A 19,417-nucleotide genomic window follows, 5' to 3' on the forward strand; every position below is an offset into this window, starting at 1 on the left:
AAGAAGACCAACAAGGAGGGAGGGAGAGATTGACAGGGGACAGCACCAGGGCCACAGACTAGGGTAGGCAACCATCTTGGTTTGCCTAGACTGAGGAATTTCCTGGGATGTGGGACTTGCAATGCTAAAACCTGGACAGTCCTGGGCAAACTAGCATAGTTGGTCACTTTAGCCCAGACTGTGCCCAAACGTTGGTCAAACATCATCAAGGTGGAAGGCCTAGTGTTCAAAGTGAGAGAGCCAAATGATCTCTTCTCTCAGGAAAAGACAACTCAAAGGCCAAGAGCTATTGATAACGGTCATTAACATGAACTTTGAGAGACAGAACAAATGTACTAAAAGCCCTGACAATTAGTTTGCAAATTAAAAACTATTTATCAACTCATTCAGTCCAAATACATCTGCCTTGCCCCCATCCAGATTTGGGATTAATTATGTAGAAGATGCCAGCTTCAATGGGTTTGCCCAAGCTTCCCTTTAAATGTGTTTCTTGTATTCTTAAAAAGGTGGGTTTCAAGACAAGAAATTTCTAGCTAAATGATACTTGTGTTTGGTTCTAATTCCTTTAAGAACTCAGTTAATTACTATTGAGACTCTTTATTGTTTGGGAAGGTATTGGTGTCCTAGAGTTCCTTGTACTCCTTCAGTGATGGAATGTAAGACTTCTCTATCATGATGGTTAATTTTATGTGTTAATTTGACTGGGCCATGGGGTGCCTAGATATTTGATCTACCATTATTCTGGGTGTGTCAGTGGAAGTGTTTCTGGATGAGATTAGCGTTTAATTGGTAGACTGAGTCAAGCAGATGGCCTTCTCTAATGTGGGTGGGCCTTGTCCAATCAGTTGAAGGCCTTAATAAAACAAAAAAGGCTGAACTATCCATGAGTGAGGGAGATCTCCTGTCTGATGCTTTTGAGCTGAGACATTGTTTTTTTGTTCCCCTGCTTTCCGACTCAGATTGGAACACCTGTTCTTGGCTCTCAAGCCTGACCTCCTTTAGACTGGAACTGCACCCTTGGGTCTCCTGGGTCTCCAGCTTGCCAACTGTAGATTTTGGGACTGAACAGCCTCCATTATTGCAAGCACTCATCCCTTCAAATAAGGGTCTTTTTATGAAAATCTATATACACATCCTATTGATTATGTTTCTCTGAAAAAGCCTGTCTCATACACTTGTAGTTAAAAAAAAAAGCTCCAATTTTTATTTCTTTATATATATATATATACAGTATATCATAACTATAACATATAATTAAATATTTTAATAGGTCATTAGTAAAAAGACAGATGTGAAAGGACTAAATCTGTACTCTTTTAATTTGAATTTCCACAACAAATTGAAAAAAAAAAAGAGCTGTATGAATTTGCTTTGGTCAAAGTTAACGTCATTCACTACAATCTTGGGTTTGTTGTGCTTTCTTCAGCACTATAGCAGTTTTCTCAGGAGTGAAGGAATTCTGTAGCTAAAGGCAATGGGAAGAACTGACTGAAGGAATGGGGCATGTGGAATTTGAAGGCTCCCAATCTTATCTTTGGATATAAGTGGATATAATCATTTCTAACTCTCTTTATTTTTCTTTTGAGGCCCATGTCAATCTTTTTCCCTGGTGCACTGGGTTCCAAAAGAACCAAACACTCGGCTGTGGCTGGAAGTAGCCTAAGAGGTTAGCTGGCACCCAGCCCTCTAGTACTCAGATGACACAACAGAGACTCCAGAGGGGAGGGTGAACAGACAAAAGACCTCTTAGAACCCAGCTCTTGGCTGTTCTCACCATTCTTCTTTTCATGCCAAACGTGGGTGGGACACACATTTCCCCTTCAAACATTTTCAATTTCTATTTAGAAACAGTCCAGGTAACAACAACAACAAAAATGTATACAGCACATTTTTTTTTCCCGAAGAATAAAAAATAAGTTTGTGGTAATTTGGTATGTAAAAGGCGAAAGAGTTCAAGACAATCTAAATAATATCACAATAAATAAGGTTAACATGTGTATTTTCTCTTAAAAATTAAACCCCAATATCAGCTCTCATATCCTCCTAATATTAGCCTTTATCATAGGCTTTCATTAATATTATTCAGATATAATTTACATCCAATAAAATTCACCAGTTTTAAGTGTTCAATTCAGTAAGTGCTGACAAATGTATATACCTGTGTATTCGCCATCTTGATCATAGTATAGAACATTTCCATCACCCCAAAAAGCTTCCTTGGGCTCTTTTGTATCCAATTCCTGTACCCATGCTATAGCTCTGGAAACCACTGTCCTATTTTCTGTTACTATAGTCTTATCTTTTCTAAAATTTCAAATAAGTAAAATAATCTATTATAAAGGTTTTTATGTTTGAATTCTTTTACTTAGCGTAATGCTTTTGAGTTTCCTGAATCTCTGAAAGTTGGCATTCTCTCTCGTACTCTTTCTCATATACACATATATAAAGGCCAGATATATATTTGTCCCTTTAGGCTTTTTCCATATTTTATATACATACATGTATATTTATAGAAGCAACATAGTATTGAGGGTGTGCATGTGTGTTTGAACATAAGTGGCATCATATCCTGCAATAATCATTTTTACTCAATATTATATTTCTGAGTTCATTTCAAGTTATTATAATAGATCTAGCTCATTCCTTTTCAGTGTTGTGTAGTATTCCATTGCACAAGTCACTCACAATTTATTCAGCCATTGCCTTGACAAACAATGTTGTCGTGACCATCGTCACACGTGTCTCCTTGTGTTCTATGCAGGGATTTTTTAGGCAGACATTGCAAATGGGAATTGCTGGGTCAAAGCAGAAGCTCATTTTTAGTGTCAAATGACATTGCCAAACCAAATGGCTTTGTTATAAGCTTTGTAAATATGTCATTAACTTGCTGTCAGCTAAGTAAATAAAATTTGTAATAGGTGGTTCTGTGAAATTTGGATTTTACATTCATTCACCAAATGTTTAGGAAACATTGAGTTTGGGCCAGGAAATGCTAAGGGCTGGGATGTGTTGATCTATTTCTGGATTCTCCTTTCTCATGCAATAGTGCCTTCTGGAAACACTTTGGATGGGGCCTGGCACAGATCGTTCAGCCAGAGCAGGCTGCTCCTTCCTGCCTGCTCTGTCTTCCTATCCCATTGACACAAGTGATTCCTCTCTCGTAACTTGAAGTATCTTCTGAATTACTATTTGTTTGGAATTTACTACTTATCATGTTGCCCTTTCTTTGGTTATCTTTTTATGCTTGTAACCAGGATAACTATTAGCGAGCTTCCTTGGGCAGTCCTTCTAGGAATGATATCAAAGTTTGGGACCATGCAAGGAGCTGGCAGGGGTTTAGAGAGCATTACTTTCTTTTTATTGTAAAAAACACATAACATGAAATCTATCCTCTTAACAAATTTTTAAGTGTATGGTAGGGTATTGTTAATTATATGCACATTGCCGTACAGCAGATCACTAGAACTTTTTCATCTTGTATGACTGAAGCCCCGTACCCATTGAATAGCAACTTTTTATTTCCGTCCTCCTCAGCCCCGGCAACCACCATTCTGCTTTCTGCTTCAATGAGTTCGACTGCATTCGATAATGCATATAAATGGAATCAGGCAGTGTTTGTTCTTCTGTGCCTGGCTTATTTCACTTAATGTAATGTTGTTTTTTCTTAGGCGAGGGCTATGGTCAGAGCAGATCTTGTGACTCCCATATAGAATATATTCTCCTTTGACTGGTACCATGGAGTCTGAGTGGAGGGGAATAGCTGTGTCAAGGGCCTATTTCTATGATAAACGCGTTCTTCACATGACGTTCTTCACATGACTTCATCTGAGTATCTTAACATCCTAACAAGAAGGTTCAGTGACCAAAGTTTAACCAATAAGGAAAGAACCCAAAAAGGCTGTTCCCCTTGATCTGGGGTCACATGGCTAGAAGGTGGGGATGCAGGGACTTTAATCCAGGTCTTTTGCAAACCAAAGTTAGTGTTTTTAAACAATAGCCTCATGCTGCTTTTCTGTGGAGGTCTCAGTCCTCCAGTTTCTAATTATGAGATCCAGAGATGGCATGATTTCTAAATTTGTGAGTCTTTATAGACAAGCCTTTGAAAGCAAATGTATTAGCATCCAGATCTCCTTTGTCTCCTATCTTCCATGGACTCAGTGTCCCTCCTGCTGTGACCCACCCAGGAGACCTGGGAGTCCTATTTGACTCCTCTTTCTCCCTTATATCCAGTCCATATGAAAACTGAGCAAGAGCCATTCCTTACTTTTAACAGACTGTGCTAATGTCAATTGTGGTTTTGCACGTTTCCAAAAGTTAAATTTCAGCTTTGTAAATGAGGCTTACTGGTGGTGTTAAACCAATGCTCCTCTGAGCATGAGTAGGTGAAAACCAGCTCTACACAGTAATCCCCAAACCGTTCCTCAAGTCCCTCAACCCTCCATTCCCTTTTCTGGTATTTTCCTAACCATCAACCTGTCCGGCCTTCAGGGGAATGGAGTACCCCTCTAGTTACTGTCCTTACAACAGGTGAGGGAAAATTGCTCATCCCTCTTGAACATGAGCAATAGTAAACATGAAGACTCATTAACTTTCCTTTTTATTTTTTCAAGATTTCTTGCATTAAGCATTCTATTACCCCGTCAAAATCCAAAGTATACTCCAGCAGCCCTTATGTAGCCAAATATACTATGGGTCCATTCATTTAGCATATTGTCGTTTTCAGACTTTATGTCTTGTCAAAGAAAGACACTCACAGAAATAAAACAAAAGAACAGAAGTCTCCAAATGAATGGGCTCGCTTCATGGAGGAGAAAGTTGAAGTATTAAAATCGCTCATCAGATGTTCTGAAAAATCATTTCAGCTGCTCCAAAAAAAAAAAAAAAAAAGAAACAAAATTTTATTTTGAAGGATGTGTTCCAAGAACTTCCCCTTTGATTTTTTAAAAAACCATCTGTCATGTTTGTTTCATTCCAGCCTTGAAGTAAATAGATTTAGAGAGTGTGCGGCGGCCATTGAAACCTTCCGCAGAAGAACAGAAACAGCCTGCTCTGTCAGTGCCCTTCTGGTACACTTTAATCAAAAGGCTTTGAAATAAAAAAAAAATAATCCGTAGACATTTTGCTTGAGTTTGGAATATGGTGTACAGAACACAGAATGTTATTTTGACCTATTGTTGAATGTCTCAAAACTTTTGCTTTGAGCAGCAAGGAGAGACTTTTTATTGGCACCGGGGAATTTATTTCTCCTTTTTATGTTTGATTTAACCACCTGAACACAAGACTTCATTTTTCTAATAGAAGGGAGCCTTGAGAATGCAATTCTTCACTTAGAATAAAGAAGCTTGGCATTTTGATTCATCTTGCTTATTTAACCTCACGATGTGGTTTTCACTTTCTTACTTATTCCACCACGAGGAGTTTGTCCTACCCCCATCACCTCAGCCCCTCCCTGTGAGAATCTCCAAGGTATTTGGATGCTTTTCCTAATAATGTCCTTGAACTTGATGCTTTTGTCCCTTTAAAGTCACATGGAAAGACCCATGAACTGGGCACAGCTCCCTCCCATAAAGCAGATTGCTCCCTGGAATGAGGAAACTTTCACAGATCAATAACGGCCTGGGAGCAGGAAAGAAAACAAGAATGTGAGAAACTCATTATAATATAAAAATAATTCTAAATAAATAAATGGCAAGTACTAACATGCTCAAAATAATAGTGTGGAAGTGACTGACAAAGTGTGAGCTTGTAAACTCAGATACATAGCTGTGCAAAAACTCCGTGATGATTAAAAATGGTGATGCGTATAGACTATTTCAATGATAATTCATTGAAAATAGATGGGCCAACTCCACCACTTATGTGTGTAGATAGAATACAAATTAGCATACTTTGTGGGATGTGAAGTAGCCTGATAAATACCTAAAAATATCAAGGATTTATTGAAATGCGAAGGAAACTTAAAACTCAATGTGACAACATTGAAATATTTACAGAAGAAATGATATGGTGTTTGGGATTCATTTCAAAATAATCTGATCTGGGTGTTATGAAAGAAGTCAAGTGGGCATTCAGATGGGAACTGACTAAGTATTGATCGTCACTGGAACTGTGTGAAGGGCACTTAGGGAACATTACATTCCTTGCACTTTTTATATTTTAGAAATTTTCTATAAGAAAAGTATAAGGATTGGAGGGAAATCAATGGCATTAAGATAGCAAAACACAATTGGGCATAGTTTATTTTATAGTTTATTCCTCCTAACTATTGATAAATAAGAAAATAGAGATATGAGGGATGACCATTAGAAGTTCCGTTGCCCAAATCAACAGAGATTAGAAAGCACAGGAAAAGATGTGCCAAGCGATTCATTTTCATAAAAGAATGATGTCTTAGAATTCAAGTATTTGCATGATTTATTATATCCTCGAATAGAGGGTAAGTACCTTAAATTGATGGCTTCATTTCTTGAATAACTTTATACTTATCAAAGAACTTAATATTGTACCTATTTGGTACCTATTTGGGTATTGGGTGAATTATAACTTTAAAAATTAATATCTGATTAAGCATTTTAGATTTACAACTGTGCCTGGAGTCCTTATTTACAAATACATGTGCCCTAATAATATTAAAGGCAGACAGATGTCACTGTTTTTGTTAATAAATAAGAAAAGCATAATGGAAAAATATAACATTTTTTACCCCCCACTTTCCCCACCTTTTTAATTGGATCTTGGAATGCCCTGTGCAAAGATATATATAATTTAGAGCTGTTTGACAGGGTGAGCTCGCATTTTCAAGCTAAATTGAAGGGGATGGCTTATGTCACTGACAGATCTACTAGGGTTGGTTTTTCCAAAACAATATTCTGTGAAAGCTTCAGATTTTTCAAAATGCTTTCAATTTAGTGATGTTGTTGGAAAAATATTTGCTTCCAAATCAGTGTGCAGTGTAAAACAGAAGGGCCCAGGCCTTGCTGCTTTGCATTAGTGGAATGAGGAGTATTATTACAACCGTTGATCCAAACAGTGTTTCCTGCTGCCTCAGAAGCTGAGCAGTTCTGTAAAAACTAGGAGGTGATTGCTAGAGTTAATTTTCTTTGAGTCATTGAAAATACCAAAGCTTACATTTTAGTAGTGGATGGATTGATAGCTCAAACTGTGGTTGGGAATACTTTGGTAAACATCTTGATATTTTTACATCATGTCTGACCTAAGAGTTGAAAAAAGAAATGTACGTGCTTGGTTATGATGCTGTCACAACTGCATTGTGCAGTAGCTTAATCCCCACACCTGGAGATGTTTATCTAGCACCTTAGACATGAGCTTATATCTTGGAAATCTTTCATACTTGGCATCAAAGTGAAGCTGACAACAGTCTATTTGTTTTCTTTTCTGAGAAGGAATATACTGGAAGCAGTCGATGGGAAGAACATCTATGGACAGGCTTCTGAGTGACTCTCAGAACGAAGTTTAAAATCAGGCGTTTTCACTTCAAACTTTTCCATCCTTCTACCCTGAACATCCCTGAAAAGAGACAGCCTGAAGTTTCAGTCCCCCGGGCAGGAACCCCAGGTGGATTAGTGGGAGTGGGCTTATTGGACAAGGAACCCTGTCTGCGTACCTCTTTAACAGAGTCAGCTTGGGGCTCCTAATGGCAACTGTTTTCAAAATGACTATTTATACCACCTTTAAAATAAAATGCGAACACAAGAGAGATATAACTGAGGGAGTGTCACTTAAATTATATTTTTAAATGACTCAGCAGACTCTTTAGTTTCTGGGGATAATTATGGACTTCACTCCCTTTCAGCAATTCAGGAAAATTTGACTGTGAATCTAATTCCTTAGACTGGAAGCAAAATCTTTGGGTCTGGAAAATTCCCCGCAGAAATAAGTATTTAGTATAGGAGGTAACAGAGGCTGTCCTTGGTCTATTCTGAGAAGGTGACACTCGTCTGTTGTACTTTCCAAACTCCTCTTCTAGGCCCCATGATGTCTCCCTGCTTCGTTCCTCTCAACTCCTCATGACGTTTCTTTTTCCTTTTCTCCTCTCTTCTTTTCTCTTTTCTTTTCTTTTTCCTCCTTCTCACTCTTTTTTCCTTTCACCCTCTCCTTTTCCCTTCCTTCCTCTCTTTAACTTCCTTTTTCATACATCATTACATTCTCTTTTTTTTTTTTTTTTTTTTTTTTTTTACAAAACTTACTTCTTGTAAAATATCTAAAAATACCTCACACAGATAACTAAAATATGGCCCCTCCTTGAGACACAAATATTGGGAAGTTATCTGAAAAGAAATAAAAAACAAACAACTAAGCCTAAACTTCAGTATTTTAGGCACCAAAAATAATGGATGATGAAGGTGTATTTTGGAGCAGAAGAATTTGTCCTTGAGGCAATTGGTGACCTGTCGGATCTTTGGGTATTGAAATACTGTCACCCACATCTCTAAGCTATGAGAGGCTGGTGCACACTTCAGAAGAAAGGACAGTCCAAACAGAAAATAGAAAACCGAAAAAGTGGACTTAGGGAGAAAATGGCCTGAAATACCTGGAAAGACTTAATGTTTAACGAGCGTGCATATGCTTTCACATGAAGCAATTTACAACCAGACAGCGAAGAGCAAGGAAGTTTGAGTCCAAGTAGCCAAACAGCTCCTCGAAGTTTGCTATGTGTTTGGCTATGCCCTTTGGGCTCTTCCACAGACATGCCTGGTGCTCAGAGTTGGACACCTACTGACAAATGCACCTCAGGGCCTAGTTACCACGTCTGTCCAGCCTATAATTTGGAAGGCGTAATTAGTATTATTACAAAAGCCAAGAGTGCATTTGACATTCTGCAAAACCGGATGAAAATCCTGGAGTTCCCTCCTTTGTGAATTGGGGTGTGACAGCCCCTGTCCTCTGGCTGCCAGCACCATGCCTTTGATCTGGTCGATGAATCTGGAAAGGCTCTTTAACCAATTTGAAGCAGGTCGTGCTGTGAACAGAGAGCCACACCCACGCTCATGCATAGGACAGGCTTTGGAATCACTTTATATCAGAGAAAACTTCTCAGGATTTGGAAACTGAAAAAGAGAGAGGGAGATGGATTCCACTGAAACTTTATCGCCTCCTTAGAGCATATAGGGTGGTCTTTCTCTACCTCTTATAAGAAGAAACTTAAGTGTCCTTAGTGGAAATTCCTGGGACTGGGCTCTAATTCAGGCAAGACCCCCAATTCAGGACTACGTAGTGAAGGTGAAGGGGGAAAAAGAGGGATGGAGCCAAGAAGAAGCTGACATGTGAGCCACCAAGAAGGAAGGGGGAGAACAGTTTTACATTAAGATACCAGTGTGAAACAAGAACTGCGATCTACAAGTGTCTATGTTTGAATAATGTCTTCCTTTGAAAACTCAGAGTTTTGGCCAGACGCTCACGCCTGTAATCCCGGCACTTCGGGAGGCCGAGACGGGTGGATCATTTGAGGTCAGGAGTTCGAGACCAGCCTGGCCAATATGGTGAAACCCCGTGTCTACTAAAAACACAAAAATTAGCTGGGCATGGCGGCATGCACCTGTAGTCCCAGCTACTCAGGAGACTGAGGCATGAGAATTGCTTGAACCCAGATGGCGGAGGTTGCACTGGGAGGTGGAGGTTGCAGTGAGCCGAGATCTCACCTCTGCACTCCAGTCTGAGCAATGGAGTGAGACTCTGTGCAAAGTCAAAAAGAAAAAAAAAAGAAAACTCAAGAGTTTTAATACCTGATTTTTAATGACCTGAGGCAGAAAGGGAATGTACCAGGAACATTGAATCCTTCTTCTGAGTCTCCTCTGATTATTCTGACCTTTAGGGTTTCAGAAATAGCAAACCATGGGAGAGAGAAGAAGAGGCAGGGGAAGGAGGAGGAGGGCTGTGCCACTCACTGGAGTCTGTTTGTTGGCAGCAAGCTCTGATCTAAGAAAATGAAACTTCTGAAACCAGAGGGCTTGGTGTGAACAGGTGTTCTAGAAATTCCACCAAATTTGTTCTGTAGGTAAAGGGCAATCCATGTAAGTTTGAGGTTTCTCTTCCCTGATGCATTACCACTCATTTCAGGAACAATATTTAGTCTAAGGGCTTGTGAATGCATACTTATCAATTACAATATTTTTGCTTCTATTTCTCCTTCCATTTAACTTGTGCTGAGTCATTTACATTCAGCCTCTGGTGATGTCTGTTCTAGCTACCTTCGACTCTCTAATACGCTTTTCTTAAAGGTACAGCACAAAGTCATTAATGACTTGCAGGGAACAAGGGGAAAAGAAGTTCCAGCATTTTTGGGTACAGGGATAAAGACTTCAGTGTTGGTTTATACTGGCCATTACAAGGGAGACTTTAGATTCTGCTTCCTATAATTCCAAGAAGGTGAAATCCCAAACTCATCTTACTCATATCACAATAGAGTTTATAACTGAAAGTGACCTGCCTTAATATTTCTGTTTTGTTTTCATCTTGATGATCCTTGTTTTGTTACAGGTTATTAGCAGGATCCTCAGACCGGGTGAGGGGCAATTTCTCTTCTCCCATCCCATGCCCATCCATGGCATAAGATGATATTTCACAACAGAAACCTGTAAAAATTCGGAAGCAGCTGAGAACATAAAACAGGATGGTGCATGAAATCACCTACTTGAATTGTGTAATCAAAGATATTGCAAACATCTTCAAATTTTCTTCAAGGCAGAATACTCTGCAGGAAAAAAAGAGATAGGTCAACCTCATTTCTACCTGAAAGTTTTTCTATCCGTTTCTGTGGGACTCCTAGGAACCCTGAAATGGAGTGTAGGAATCTGTGAGCTCTTTTTATTCAGAAGCCCTGATGGATATTGCATACTTACCAGAAATAAGATTGCACTGAAGTTATTCACATTCATTGAGGTTGATCTGGTCTAAAGTTCTCACTGACTGTCATCTGAGTCTGTAATAAGTAAAACGTTGAAAAACAAGGTAATTTTTTGTTTAAGTAACTTTTTAGATGACAAAACTTTATAAACATTAGGTTTCATAGAAGAAAACATAATTTAAAAAGGAAATGCAAATTTCTGTTATCTAATAGGCCACTTGTCATTAGGATTTTTGGCTGTATAGTACTACAGCATTCATCCTGATGGCAACTGTACAGCATAGTACATCAGCATTCTTTGATATAACCACGAATATCAGAACAGATTCCTCAATGAAAGAATTAACATGGTTATCTAGTGATATTTGGAAGGTGTCTCAGCCAACTAACAATGATTACGTAGTATGCACATATAAAATAGCACTAGATAAAATATTAATAACTTTATGAACAGAAATAAAAATAATGTGAATTCCAAAAAAGTAAAAAGTACTCTATAATTCCAAAGCTGGGGGACCCAGGAGCGTTATACAGTTAGTAACGCCGTTGCCACTTGGGAGTGTCGCTTGAGACTGGCCACAGAGCTACTCACCCTTCTTTACCATTATCTTTTTTTTAACCTGCTTGAGAATCTCTATGATTTGGAAGACTACTGTACTATTATTCTGACGTTTACCATTATTACAATTAAAAATCTGTTACCTAGAAGAGTACCTGGCTCATAGTGCTCAGTAAGTTCTGGAAAATGAATGAACTAATTTTTTTTTTTTCTTTATATCCTTTAACGGTATCATCCTAGCATTCATTAAATGGCGATGTTAATGCCAGTCTCAAAATATACTGAAAAGATAAATAATATTGGTATTGAAGTATTGAAGTTAGATGTGATCCTGTTATTATTTATCTATTTGATTGTGTGTGTGTGTGTGTGTGTGTGTGTGTGAGAGAGAGAGAGAGAGAGAGAGAGAGAGAGAAAGAAAGCCTATGCTTTAAAAATGAGTTTCACTGGCCAACATTGTGAAACCCTGTCTCTACTAAAAATGCAAAAATTAGTTGGGCATGGTGGTGCGCGCCTTTAGTCCCAGCTACTCGGGAGGCTAAAACAGAAGAATTGCTTGAACCCAGGAGGCAGAGGTTGCAGTGAGCTGAGATAGCACCACTGGACTCCAGCCTGGTGACAGAATGAGACTCCATCTCAAAAAAAAAAAAGAGTTTCAAAGCAAAAAGAAATTAAGATAAAAGGGTTGTAGATGTTTATGCATTCTTCTATTTACATCTATTCTTATGGAAACAAAGTCTTAATAAGGTGAGTTTTGATTCTGTGAGGTCTTTAGCCACACATGTTTTCTCATAAAGTATATTTGTCTGGCATACAAAGTTGTTTAAATGAGCCCAACTGTACCCTGGAGAGACTGTTTGGAACAGATGTTCACACCTCTGTTGGATTAAGGCAGTCACTCTTCCCTTTGGGTATGTTTGAACTGATGTGGGGTTTTGATCCAATTGCACACTTATACCCCAGTTTCATATTTAGAATATTTGGTGATCTTTTGTCATTTATTTATTTCTCAATATTATTACCTAAGATGCAGCCATGTGAGCAAAGTAGAATTCTGCAGCTTCTGAAATTCAAGGTTACATTTTTTAAGTGTTGGGAGTAAATAGGAGAAAGGTCGGGTTTAAATGAAAGGCTTTTTTTTTTTTTTTTTTTTTTTTTAACATTCTTATTGCACTCTGAGGATGCTGAAACAATGTCTGTTACTGTTTAAAACTAAACACTGAAACTTGGGTAGGAGCTATTTGGAAGACAAACATTATTAATAAAGATAAAGGCAGACCATGGATCTTTTTGCAGTCTAAGTGGCAATTCACACTAGTTATCTTTTGTAGTAGCTGGCTGTTTCTTCTCGAGGAGGGAAGATACAAGACATTTGCTATTTTTCTGCCCTATTTTCTATTTTACTTATTTGAGTCGAGGTACACAGGGCTCAAGGCCAGACTTGGAGACTTCCAAGATGAGATTCAAGTTGGGAATTTGGTTCTCACGGAGAGAGTATAAGGGGCCATTTAATCACCATTTTTAAATGAAATTTGGGAATGTCTTCATCGATATTGTTGCAGATTAACAAAACAATTGATCTCAATGATCCAAACATTAGACTTCTCATCTATGGAAATAACTCTATTCATGATTTATGCAGTTGTTTGAGGTCTATTCTGTTACATCAATCTTCCTCAATAACGAAGATGTCGTATCTTCACAATGTGATAATTCTACTTGTAAATGATTCCACATTTCTTATTTAGGAATTTTAATATTTACTTAGTAAACTATGAAGCTTAAAGGTGTTCTGTAAAATGAGAGTATCCATAGCTCAGATTTTTGCTTCATTCCTCTGTATTCACTCCAAGATTCCAGCAACATGTACCTGCAAATCTACCTAACCTACTATATATGTGTGTATTTTTAAAATTAGAACTTGGTATATAATAGGAAACATTCTTTAATATCCATCCTATTACAATTTTTGCAATAGAAAATGTCAATTTTAATAATCCTCAATTCAAATGATTAGTTATCCACTTTCTGTGCTTTGCCATTTTGACTTTGTTTCATTGGTGTTCTTGGAGGATCATCAATTTTGCAGAGCTTACCCCTTGAAGATAAAGAAATCCTCTTCCCATCAGCTATACATGGTGAGCTACAAAAAGACTACAGAACAGATTATAAACATCTACAGTGTTAGTTACAGGAACATTACCCGTAAAGCATGTAATCCTATCCAAACCTTCCTATAACAGTTTCACATTGCACCAGAATTATTAGGATATTTTCTATTTTCCCATGTAATACATAGTCTTGGCATTTCTTATCACTGCCAACCATGCACTTCTCATTAAAAAAAAAAAATGTTTGTTCCAAATTTCTATACTGTGCATCGTTTTTGCCTTAGACCAAATGCCTATCACACATTCTCATCATTTTAATTAAACTCGGGCCAGTACAGGGCAAATGTTTTATTTTTACTCAAAAGGTACATGCAAATCACAAATTCTATGGCATTCAGAATAGAAATACTTCCTGTAGCCTTCTTTCAGCATGCGGAATGAAAGTCTGCCAGATTTGTAATTGCTCATCATTAGAGAGGAAACCTGCTGATTCAAAAATAGAAAAATAAACCCATGTCCACCCTATGAGTAAACATCATGCATCTGTAGTTTTAAGATCATCAGTCCAAAGAAACAAAAGCCTGGGCCTGGAAGAAGGCAGCCCTTGGTTTTATCCCAGCATCAAGTGAACAAAGAGCTAACTGGCCACAGATGTTAGAACCACTGGGCCACAGGAAATCATACTTGGGATCTGTAATCAGGAACTCTTGAGTTCCTTTGACCCTTCAGGCGCTCTCCTTCTGCATGGCCTTGAGCAAGAAAATTATTCCTTTTCCTGGCCTATAAAATGGAGGAAATACTAAGGAACCATGTTTGTTACACATTTTTTTCACAATTTGGATGGCCAATTAGAGCCTTCAAAGAAGCAGTTCTATTGTTCCTGAATTCATTTTCATGAATCAAGCTTTTATATAAGTGTTGATAACTGGGAACTCACCAAAGAGAAATTCATAATAAAGAATGTTGTCAAAGCAAGCTCCTTAAAATCCCCTTTAGGTTTGTTTGTTGCCCTTAGTGCCTTATAGCAATATTACAAAATAGTATTTTGTGGGGAAAGAGTTTCTGCAAAAATGAATTTGGGATGTGCTTTTCTGTTACAAGCATTGTATGATTCAAAATATTTACAGGCAAAGTAACTGAGCTTTTTTGACTTTATCACTCTGCCTTGGAGGAGGGGTGTGGAGGTTTAGTGGGGGCCTGACTTTTCAGCGTAGGATGCCTACAAATGTTGAAGTGGTCAAAGGGGACAGGTGCCATTTTTAATATTCAATCAAATTAACCACAGTATTTAAGGAAATTGAGAGTTAAGCAACAATTAGAACAAGGCTCGCCCCTGAGTTTTTCTGAACCTCCTTTTGGCTCCATTACCTTCTCAGTGTCTGTATGCCCTGAATGAAATGCTCAATTATTACCATATTTACCCAAATACTATTATGAACAACTTGCAATCAACTGGCTCAACCTTCCATGCAGTGCAGCAGTCAGTTCAATAATATATTTTACATGTTTATCTCATGATGATTCATAACATCTCTATGGTGTGGATGCTATTGTTATCTCTGCTTTATAGATGAGGAGACAGAGGCCTAAAGAATTCAAGTGACTTGCTTAGGTCACACAATAAGAAGCAAAACCAGAATTTGAACTATAGTTTTCTTTACTCTATAATCACACTTTTAATCACTCTGCTACACATCTTTCCTAATTTAGAAGTTCATTTCATTATTGGACATCTCTAATGAATGCATTAAACTGAAATCTGTGTTTTGGTCTAGTTCTGTACTTTGGAGTAACAGAACTAATCTAATTAGACTACTCACATGCTTCAACACATATGGGGCCTCTGCTATTTTCCAGGCACACTAAAAATTAAGCTCCTAAAAATTACTGTTAGATCATGGCGGATGGAAAGCAGGACTAGATTGCTGCTCTGGACAGAATAGCATGTGGAGGCTTGCATTGTGAATTTTAGCTCCAGATTGACTGCAAGAACAAACCAGCAATCCCGAGTGGAACTGCAGACCCTCTGAAGGAAGTGGACTGCTCCTGTAGGACCCAAGAGACACCTCAAATACTGTGACTGCTCCAATTGCAGAAGTGGGAAGGGGAGACCCTCCTCTCCTGAACACCCCCTCTGGAGAAGCTGAAGGTCTGTTTTTGGGAGAAATTATGACTTTAACTGAAGCTGAGGCAAGTTAGAGAGCTGAGTGAAGTACAGGGCTAGAGGAAGCAGTGGAGAGGCCCTGGGAGTTCCCTGGGTCCCCAAGCAGCCCATTCCTGCCTGGCACCACAGGGATCCATCAGGAGGGTGGCCAGAGGAGTAGCAGGTAAAGCTCCACAAGGAAAAGGAAATCTCTAGCTGAACTTTGTAACAATTTGAATGGGGAGGGAAACCTCCTGGCCAGAACTTAGGGGAGGGCGCTAAACTGGCTGGCAGACTTCACAGGCGGGGGATGAACTAAGGCCCTTTTCTTTCACAGTTGGGAGGCAGAAAACCTCAGGCAAGTTTTCAAGCCCGTCTTGCCCTTCACCTGGAAACAGACACTGAGCTGATGGTGGGAGTGAGACTGGCTTTTTGGTTTGTGTGGGAGCTGGGTGAGGCCTGTGACTGCTAGCTTTCCCCTCCTTCCCTGACAACCTGCATGACTCAACAGAGGCAGCCATAATCCTCCTAGGTACACAACTCCAGTGGCCTGGGAATCTCAACCTCATCCCTCATAGCAGCCGCAGCAAGAACCACCCAAGGAGCGTCTGAGCTCAGACACGCCTAGCCGCATGCCCACCTGATGGTCCTTCCCTATCCACCCTGGTAGCCAGTGGAAGACAAAGGGCATATACTCTCGGGAGTTCTAGAGCCCCGCCCACCGCCAGTCCCTCTCCACACTACTACAGCTGATGCTCTATGGAAAGCACCACTTCCTGGCGGGAGGCCAACCAGCACAAAAATAGAGCATTAAACCACCAAAGCTAAGGACCCTCAAAGAGTCTATTGCATCCTCCACCACCTCCACTGGAACAAGTGCTGGTATCCATGGCTGAGAGATCCATAGATGGGTCACATCACAGGACTCTGTGCAGACAACCCCCAGTTCCAGCCTGGAGCCAGGTAGACTCATCGGGTGGCTAGACTGAGAAAAGAGACAACAATCACTGCAGTTCAGCTCACAGGAAGCCACATCCACAGGAAAAGGGGGAGAGTACTACATCAAGGGAACACCCCATGGGACAAAAAATTCTGAACAACAGCCTTCAACCCTAGACCTTCCCTCTGACAGAGCCTACCCAAATGAGAAAGAAACAGAAAACCAACCCTGGTAATATGACAAAACAAGGCTCACCACAGTCCCCCAGAATCACACTAGTTCACCAGCAATGGATCCAAACCAAGAAGAAATCTCTGATTTCTGAATTCAGGAAGTTAGTCATTAAGCTAATCAGGGAGAAACCAGAGAAAGGCAAAGCCCAATACAAGGAAATCAAAAGATAAATGAAACAAAAAGCTGGTTCTTTGAAAAGATAAATAAAATTGACAGACCATTAGCAAGATTAACCAAGAAAAGGAGAAAATCCAAATAATCTCCTAAGAAACAAAGCAGGAGATTTTACAACTGACACCACTGAAATACTAAACATCATTCAAGGCTACTATGAACACCTTTAAGCACATAAGCTAGAAAACCTAAAAGAGATGGATAAATTCCTGGAAAAGTACAGCCCTCTTAGCTTAAATCAGGAAGAATTAGATACCCTGAACAGAAAAAATAACAAGCAGTGAGATTGAAATGGTAGTTTAAAAATTACCAGCAGAAAGAAGTCCAGGACCAGATGGAATCACAGCAGAATTCCACCAGACATTCAAAGAAGAATTGGTACCAATCCTTTTGACACTGTTCCACAAGACAGAGAAAGAGGGAACTATCCTTAATTCATTCTATGAAGCCAGCATCACCCTAATACCAAAACCAGGAAAGGATGCAACCAAAAAAGAAAACTACAGACCGATATCCTTGATGAACATAGATGCTAAAATCCTTAACAAAATACTAGCTAACTGGATCCAACAGCATATCAAAAAGATAATCCACCATGATCAAGTGGGTTTCATACCAATGATGCAGGGATGATTTAACATACACAAGTCCATGAATGTGATACACCACATAAACAGAATTAAAAACAAAAATCACATGAGTATCTCAATAGATGCCGAAAAAGCATTTGACAAAATCCAGCATTCCTTTATGATTAAAACCCTCAGCAAAATTGGCATATAAGGGACATGCCTTAATGTAATAAAAGCCATCTATGACAAACCCACAGCAAACATAATACTGAATGGGGAAAAGTTGAAAGCATTCCCTCTGAGAACTGGAACAAGACAAAGATGCCTGCTGTCACCACTCCTCTTCAACATAGTACTGAAAGTCCTAGCCAGAGCAATCAGACAAGAGAAATAAAGAAAGGGCATCCAAATCAGTAAAGAGGAAGTAAAACTGTCCCTGTTTGCTGATGATCTGATCATTTACCTTGAAAACCCTAAGGTCTCCTCCTGAAAGCTCTTAGACCTGATAAAATAATTCAGCAAAGTTTCTGGATACGAGATTAATGTACACAAGTCAGTAGCTCTTCTGTACACCAACAGCAAGCAAGCAGAGAATCAAATCAAGAACTCAACTCCTTTTACAATAGCGCCCCCCCCAAAAAAAATACTTAGTAATATACCTAGCCAAGGAGGCGAAAGACTTCTACAAGGAAAACTACAAAATACGGCTGAAAGAAATCATAGACAACACAAACAAATGGAAACACATCCCATGCTCATGGATGGGTAGAAACAATATTGTGAAAATGGCCATACTGCCAAAAGCAATCTACAAATTCAATGCAATCCCCATCAAAATACCATCATCATTCTTCACAGAGTTAGAAAAAACAATTATAAAATGCATATGGAACCAAAAAAGAGCCCTCACAGCCAAAGCAAGACTAAGCTAAAAGAACAAATCTAGAGGCATCACACTACCTGATTTCAAACTATAAGGCCACAGTCACCAAAACAGCATAGCACTGATATAAAAGTAGGCACAGAGACCAATGGAACAGAACAGAGAACCAAGAAATAAACCCAAATACTTACAGCCAACTGATCTTAGACAAAGCAAACAAAAACATAAAGTGGGGAAAGGACACTGTTTTCAACAAATTGTGCTGGGACAATTGGCTAGTCACGTGTAGGAGAATGAAACTGGATCCTCATCTCTCACCTTATATAAAAATCAACTCAAGATGGATTAAGGACTTAAATCTAAGACCTGAAACTATAAAAATTCCAGAAGATAACATTGGAAAAACCCTTCCAGCTATTGGCTTAGGCAAGGATTTCATGACCAACAGCCCAAAAGCAAATGCAATAAAAACAAAGATAAATATCTGGGACCTAATTAAACTAAAGAGCTTTTGCATGACTAAAGGAACAGTCAGCAGAGTAAACAGACAGCCCACAGAGTGAGAGAAAATCTTCACAATCTATACATCTGACAAAAGTCTAATATCCAGAATCTACAATGAACTCAAACAAATTGCTTAGAAAAAACCAATCCCATCAAAAGTGGACTGAGGACACAAGTAGACAGTTCTCAAGGGAAGATATACAAATGGCCAACAAGCATATGTAAAAATGCTCGGCATCACTAATGATCAGGGAAATGCAAACCAAAACCACAATGCGATACCACCTTACTCCTGCAAGAATGGTCACAATCAAAAAATAAAAAAAACAATAGATGTTGGCATGGGTACAGTGATCAGGGAACACTTCTACACTGCTGGTGGGAATGTAACTAGTACAGCCACTATGGAAAATAGTGTGGAGATCCCTCAAAG

The 19,417-nt window shown here is 39.0% G+C and overlaps 1 long non-coding RNA gene across 1 annotated transcript; it reads right to left on the reverse strand.

The window, feature by feature from the left end:
* Positions 1–7,554: 7,554 nt before the first annotated feature.
* Positions 7,555–18,880, reverse strand: LOC144336453 (uncharacterized). Its single transcript, XR_013408279.1, has 4 exons — positions 18,672–18,880; positions 13,520–13,577; positions 10,860–10,939; positions 7,555–10,592 (listed from the first exon to the last, which is right to left on the reverse strand). It is a non-coding gene; the product is annotated as an uncharacterized LOC144336453 (long non-coding RNA).
* Between the last annotated feature and the right edge of the window lie 537 nt (positions 18,881–19,417).

The sequence above is a fragment of the Macaca mulatta genome, chromosome 18 (assembly GCF_049350105.2).
Source record: "Macaca mulatta isolate MMU2019108-1 chromosome 18, T2T-MMU8v2.0, whole genome shotgun sequence".
Classification (NCBI taxonomy): Eukaryota; Metazoa; Chordata; class Mammalia; order Primates; family Cercopithecidae; genus Macaca; species Macaca mulatta.